This window comes from Palaemon carinicauda, chromosome 6, assembly GCF_036898095.1.
Source record: "Palaemon carinicauda isolate YSFRI2023 chromosome 6, ASM3689809v2, whole genome shotgun sequence".
In the NCBI taxonomy this organism is placed as follows: domain Eukaryota; kingdom Metazoa; phylum Arthropoda; class Malacostraca; order Decapoda; family Palaemonidae; genus Palaemon; species Palaemon carinicauda.
In genome coordinates, this window is record NC_090730.1 from 96952848 (window position 1) to 96961165 (window position 8318).

Here is an 8318-nt window from a genome sequence, read left to right on the forward strand (position 1 = left end):
GCTGTAGATTTGCCAAAAAAAAAAAAAAAAAAAAATAAGCGCTTTTCTGTATCATGCCAGAGGTTATTTTTAGTCCAGAATTTATTCCTAATCATTTTCAAAGATTCCTCCAATTATGATATTTATTAGATATAGGTTGCCCAATCAACTCATTTGAAAATATATACTTTAATTGAAGTCCTCAATCTTGTATAGGCCCTGATAGGTAAGAATGTGAGGTTAAGCGAAAACGTTGACACAAGTCTGAATTGGGGCGGTATAAGCCTCTTCTGAAAATAGATAGAGGAAACTTTCATTGAATCAGAATGAAAATTCTGAATCTCAGCAGTCGATAAAGGCTTTATCATAACTAATTTGATTGACTCCGGTTAGTCTGATAAACCGTGAGATCAAGCCAGCCATGGACACTTGGTACCTGAGTGAACAACCGACTGAGAACAGCACCACCGTCATCAACCTCTACTATAAAGGGTTTATGCACAACGAATAATAATAATAATAATAATAATAATAATAATAATAATAATAATAATAATAATATAGCATTGATATTACCAAGAGATTTGGGTGAATGAAATAAGTTGTTGTTGTTGATGAACCTCATAATGAGTATAGAAATAGGGCATCTGGTGTTCCTCAGGGAAGTGTCTTTGGCCCATTACTTTTCATACTATATGTACATTTGTGCGTTGGGCTAAAAAACAAGCTCTCTTTGCTTCAATTCCATTCTCTAAATGTAGATCTGGGGTTTCTGAATCCCTTAATGGAAATCTAGCTAAAATTGGTGCTTAGTGTAAATTAGGGGGCATGAGGTTGAACCCTATCAAAACTCAACGTATGATTGTAAGTAAGTAGAGGACAGTGGCTCCTGAACATCCATTTTTTTTTTCACTATATACAACAACTTTAAGATTTTGTGTATGATTCTTGATTGCAAATTTTCTTTTGAGAAACACATCCAGTCTGTTTCTTCTTTAATTGCCAAAAAAGGGGGTTTATTAAGAAAGGCTTTTAAGATTTCCTATGATCAGTCTATCCTGAAGAAATCTTTCTAATTCTTTCATTCTGCCTGGTTTTGACTTGATCTTTAGCTGCTGGATCCCATATCAATTTGTTGGACAAAAACTTACGGTCGATTAAATTTCTTATTCCTGAACTAAATATTAATCTTCGGCACCAACGTTCAGTTAGTTCATTATGCATGTTGCATAAGATTTTTCATAACTCTGGCCATCCTTTGCATTCACATATTTCCATCTTTTACCATCCTGTACATAATTAGTTCTAACAGTCTTGCATTCTCCATCATAATTATACAGTATTCTAGAAGTTTTATTCCTGCTGTGACCAGATTGTGGAATAATCATCCTATTCCAGCAGTTTGATCGGTTGGGTTTTAAAAGTTTATATATGACAAATATATTTGACATTGTTACTGATCTTATAGCATTTTATATGAATTTTTCATTATTTTTCATGTAGTTTATTTATTTCCATAATAATAATAATAATAATAATAATAATAATAATAATAATAATAATAATAATATTAATAATAATAATAATAATAATAATAATAATAATAATAATAATAATAATAATAATGATTAACAATTATCTAATGATGAAATATCCACATTTTCATTAGAATATACAACTTTTTCAACCCGTTCCAATAGCTCATCAGTTCATTTTCCTCTTTCAAATCGTGAATAAAAACCCAAACAAAATGACTCTTCTGTGCAGCAGCTGGAAATAATGAGCTCAGGAGGTCAGCTTCACGCTTCAGTTGTGCTTTCAGGCCCGCTGAACCATCTGCCCTTTTATTAGGAAAGTTTCCTTTTTTTTTTTTTTCATTTTAAAGAAATAGAATGGCCAATGGGTAATCTAAATGTGGAGTTCATTAGTGAATGTTACTTTTATGTGAATAATGTCGCGTATTATATCAGCAATGGCATAAAATAAAATGCTTTCAGTGGATCATCAACAATGCACGTAATTTTAGGAAATTTTTTATTATTAACATTTATTTGATTAAAAAAGCATTTATGTTTATGGTAAAACTAGTACATGTCTTCTTATTTTAAATTTGGAAGGACAATAATAAAAACATTCAAATCCCCTATTCAATCTCGAGGAACAAAAACACAAAAGAATAAAGAGAGGAAAGGCCGAGTTTTAACAGATATGACTGATAGTCAAAATGTTATGAGAGAGAGGGAAGACAGATGCTGGAAGAAAATTATAAAGCTTATATGTAGACGGAGATATAGACTCACCGAATCACTGAAATGTGCAGGTCACGTATAGAATAGCTGTAAATGGGTAACCAGCATCCGATAAGGTTAAGAAATAAGGCGTTGGGCTCGCAAATCAATCAGTCAATAAGTAGATCATACCAAAGATCTGACACACTCTAGTGACTGACAAACACCGTGTATAATTTCTAGGTTTTCTGGTAAACTTTTAAGAAACTTGGAGGATGCACTCTTTTGATGCTACCTTGTACGTAACTTTGCTGTTCATGGCGATACACAAACCCTTTTACAACATTAGGATATATATATATATATATATATATATATATATATATATATATATATATATATATACATATATATATATATATATATATATATATATATATATATATATATATATTTAGATATATATATATATATATGTATGTATATATATATATATATACATACATATATATATATATATATATATATATATATATATATATATATATATATCTAAATATATATATATATATATATATATATATATATATATTTAGATATATATATATATATATATATATATGTATGTATATATATGTATGTATGTAAGTATATATATATATATATATATATATATATATATATATATATATATATATATATATATATATATATATGTATATATACCCATAAGTTAAAGCAAAGGGAGAATTCTGACCAGATAAATCGTATATATTTGAAGGGATCATTAAAAGTACTAATGCAAGATATAGACATTTTGCTTATAATTAGGCTAAGGTGAGAATACGAATCAACTTGCCGACACTTGAAAAATAAAAGGAATAAATATATAAGCCTAGATTCCACCATGGAAAGGTAGGTCTTCTTTAAATAACAGGCGACATATTCAGGTGTCCCGGGAGAAAAAGCGAAAAGTTGTCAATATTTCTCTGAGGATGGGAATCAAACTCCCGACACAGTGTCTGTTTGGTTATGAATGTGTGTATATGTGCGTGTGTACATATATGTCTGTAGGTATATATATATATATATATATATATATATATATATATATATATATATATATATATGTATATATACCTACAGACATACACACACATATATATGTATATATGTGTATATATATTTTATATATATATATATATATATATATATATATATATATATATATATATATATATACTGTGTAGGTTATCATCATCATCATCATCATCATCTCCTACGCATAATGACGCAAAGGGCCTCGCTTGCACCTCGCCAATCGTCTCTATCTTGAGCTTTTAAATGAATAATCCTCCATTCATCATCTCCTTCACGGTTCATAATCTTCAGCCATGTACGCCTGTGTATTCCAAATCTTTTGTTGCCTTGTAGAGCCCAGTTAAAAGTTTGGTGAACTAAGCTCTCTATGGGTGTGCGGAGAGCGTGCTCAAATCATCTCCATCTACCCCTCACGAAGATCTCATCCAATTCATAGTCCACAAATTCTATCAAAAGTGTATTTCTATATTTAAACATTAAGGTACCACATGCCTTAGAATGAAAATTTGATCAGTACAACTTCTACCTTTTCTAAATTCTGATTGTTCATCTCTCAGCTTTTCATGAATCTTTCTTTCTAGTCTCTTTGCAATAAGCATACTATATATTTTCATGACAACTGACGTAAATGCGATGCCTCTGTAATTATTGCAATCTGTCAGATATCTTTTTTTTACCATTTTCACCAACACTCCTAACTCTCATTCATGCCCCATTCTACAAAATAATCTTGTAAGCATTCTGGGAGTCACTTCATTTTCAGACAATATCATCTCAGTAGTTGTGCCATTATATCAAGAGGCCTTCCATATCTTGAAAATTTTAATGATAGTTTCAACTTCAAACACACTGAATTCATTCATGGGATCAACAAGCTCTTCCTAAGCTTCAGATCTCCTATTCATGACCTCAATAGTGTTCCACCCAACGTTGCCTTTCGCCATTTTCTGTTATTATAACAGATCCATCTCAATTTTCGATGGGTATATGCTTCTTGTTCTTTGCCCCAGCCGAGATTTCATTAATAATTGTATGAGCAATTCTTACACCATAGCCACTCCCTGAATTCAGAGTTTTGTCAGCTTCATCTGCTTTCCTGTCTAAATATTCTCTCCAGTCAATCCCGGCTTTTTCTTTTGACCTCACTATCAATACCGGAATACTTAGCATGCTCTACCTTGTAATTTTCATTACTTCCTCGAAAACTTTCATCAACCAATTTACAACCTTGTCTACTTTTTATAGTAGCCTAGGTATCATTTGTTATCAGTGGCTCTCTAAACTGCATGTCCCAAAACTTCAACACCAACTGACTGATATATGCTCTTATATCACGCCATTCTTCATTAACTGTCTGCTCTTCGTCTCTTAAAATATCCAAGACTGCAAAGCACTTCCTACATTCAATTGCAAATGTGCCTATATGTTCATCATCTAGATTAGCTTATATATCTATCTATCTATCTATCTATATATATATATATATATATATATAATATATATATATATATATATATATATATATATATATATATATATATATATATATACTGTATATCTATCTGTCTGTTTGTCTCTCTCTCTCTATCTATCTATCTATCTATCTATCTATATATATATATATATATATATATATATATATATGCATATACACACATATATGTATATATACATATACACATACACATATATATATAAATATATATATATATATATATATATATATATATATATATATACGTATATATATATATATATATATATATATATATATATATATATATATATATATATATGATTATGTGAACATTGCTCGGAAACAATTAATCGAAAACAATCATTCGAAAACAATTATTCGAAAAACAATTATTCGAATGGAACATTGTTCTAAAGAAAGTTATTCGAAAGGACAATTATACGAAATGATACTTATTGGCAATTTAAAATTCTTTATTTAAACAAAGGTGTAAAAATGCCAAAAAGAATGAAATCTTTTTAGTATGAATGTCATTATCAAAAATATTCAAATAAATTCATGATGAAACATATACTTATAAATGCAAGTTTTGTGCTACAGCGCGCAAATACTCTAATACTGAGTACTCTTCAAATGTTGCCACTAATTTTTTTATCCTTTCATTCAAGTCACGATATTTCTTGGAACTCTTCATATTTGTGCTTCCTGCTCTTAATTTTGCAATGTGAATTTCTTGTAAGTCCTGCTCTCTTTTTAGAGCCTCTAGGAACTTCCATATTGTTGGATAATTAGATGACATTTGCTGTAAAAAAAGGTCTGTCCCATCCTTCAAGTGCGTTGTTAGTCCTAGGCAAATTGTGATAAAGCTTGCGCGGCACTTTCACTTAATTGTGATGCAGCTGTAGAAATGACATATAGAGGAGAATCACGCCCTTCTTTAGCATCACTTTTCACTTTGTTCATAAAACTACGCACTTCTGTATTTACGGCATCATCAGAATGATTATGTTCACGAGGAACTTTAATCACTTCACCATCATTAGTAATTGTTCGGCTTTTTCAATACGATGCAAACTTATTGCACTTCCAATATATCTTGTTACCAACTTGTTTGTCTTTCATGAATATGAAACCATCGATTTTAATCATAGGCTTGCCTTTTTCACTTGAAATGTATTCTGCCATCACTGAAATGCTGCAATATTCCAAATATTACCACTAAAAAAATCGGATAACGTTCAATCAAACATTTGAATAACTGCCTATATGAACAATTGCCTATTTGAATAATTGCCTATTTGAACAATTGCCTATTAGCGTAAGCTTCAAACAACATTTCGAATATTTATCATTTCGTATAATTGTCCTTTCGAAAAACTTTCTTTCGAATAATTTTCCATTCGAATAGCGGTTTTTCAAATAATAGTTTTCGAATAATTGTTTTCCATTAATTGTTTTCGAATAATTTTCATGATACGATAAAATGCCTGGAAAATTATCGACCAATTACTTTAATCTCAGTATTATATAAAATATTTACATACACAAAATTACGCCGAATAGAAAGACAACTTGACTTTAATCAACCAAAAGAGCAGGAAGGATTTAGTGGTGGGCATTCAACAACTGACAATATCCATGTAATTAAGAAGCTAATGGAAAAATCAGCAGAGTATGACAAACCACTATGCATTGCATTTATAGACTATGAGACTATGAGAAAGCTTTTGATTCTGTAAAAACTTCAGTAGTATTGAAAGTCCTTCAAAGACAAGGAATAGATGAATCTTATGTTAGAACACTTGATGATATCTATGCAGGCATAAAGCAATTCTAAAACTCCATAAAGATAGTGGGAAAATCCCAATTGAGAAGAGAGTTAGATGGGGAGACCCCATCTCTCCTAAGTTATTCACACCTTGCCTAGAAGTTCTTATTAATTTATATTGGGAAAATGTAGGAATTAATATGGATGGGAATACCTTCATCTACTTAAGATTTGCAGATGACAGAGTTCTATTTAGTGAATCATGGGAGCAACTGGAAAAGATGATAGAAGATTTCATGAGAGAAAGCAGAGATGTAGGACTGAAAATGATTGTGAGTAAAACTAACATAATGTTCAATAAAAATACAGAAATAACATATAGGGGTTATGAACGAACCTCTATAAATTGTTAATGAGTATACGAACTTAGGACAGACAGTGAAGGTTTCCCCAGGACGCGAGAGGGAAATTAAAAGAAGGATAAACATACGATGGAGAGCTTTTGATAAATAATAAGTTTATAAGAAATTTTTTTAATCATCTGGTCCTGCCAGTGTTAACTTATGCATCAGAATTTTGGAGCCTTACTAAAACCTTTGAACATAGAGCTATAGAGGGAATAATGAGGGGAATAACACTAAGAGACAGAAAAAGAGCAATATGGATACGAGAGCAAACTAAAGTATAGGATATTCTAACATATAAAAAAAGTGAACATGGGCAGGACATATAATGAGAATGACAGATAATAGAATGACATTAAGAATAACGGAATGGGTCACTAAAGACTGCAAAAAACGCCTGAGAAGGAAAAGAAAACGATGGATTGACGAGCTAAGAAAATTTGTTGGCATAGACTGGCATAGAGAGACCATAAACAGATGGGAGTGTTAGGACATGTGTGAGGCCTTGTTTCATGCAGTGGACTAGATACATACATATATATATATATATATATATATATATATATATATATATATTTATATATACACACACATATATATATATATATGTATATATATATATATATATATATATATATATATATATATATATATATATATATATATATATATAAATCTATATACCAAGGCACTTCCCCCAATTTTGGGGGGTAGCCGACATTAAAAAAAAGAAAGGGGGGGGGGGGGGGCTTTCCTCGCTACGCTCCTACCAGCCTGATGAGGGACTCAACCGAGTTCGGCTGGTACTGCTAGTGTGCCACAGCCCACCTTCCCCCGTTATCCACCACAGATGAAGCTTCATAACGCTGAATCCCCTACTGCTCCTACCTCCACGGTCATCCAAGGCGACCTGAAGGAGCAGCAGGGCCTACCGGAACTGTGTCACAATCGCTTGCCATTCATTCCTATTTCTCGGACGTTCTCTTGCCTCTCTCACATCTATCCTCCTATCACCCAGAACTTTCTTCACTCCATCCATCCCCCCAAACCTTGGCCTTCCTCTTGTACGTCTCCCATCAACTCTTGCATTCATCACTTTCCTTAGCAGACAGCCATTTTCCATTCTCTCAATATGGCTAAACCACCTCAACACATTCATATCCACTCTAGCTGCTAAATCTTTTCTTATACCCGTTCTCACTCTCACTGCTTCGTTCCTAACCTTATCTACTCGAGCTCAGACACTTCATCTTAAACACATTCAATTTCTGTCTCTCCGTCACTTTCATTCCCCACAACTCCGATCCATACATCAGAGTTTGTACAATCACTTTCTTAAAGAGAAATCTCTTTACATTCAT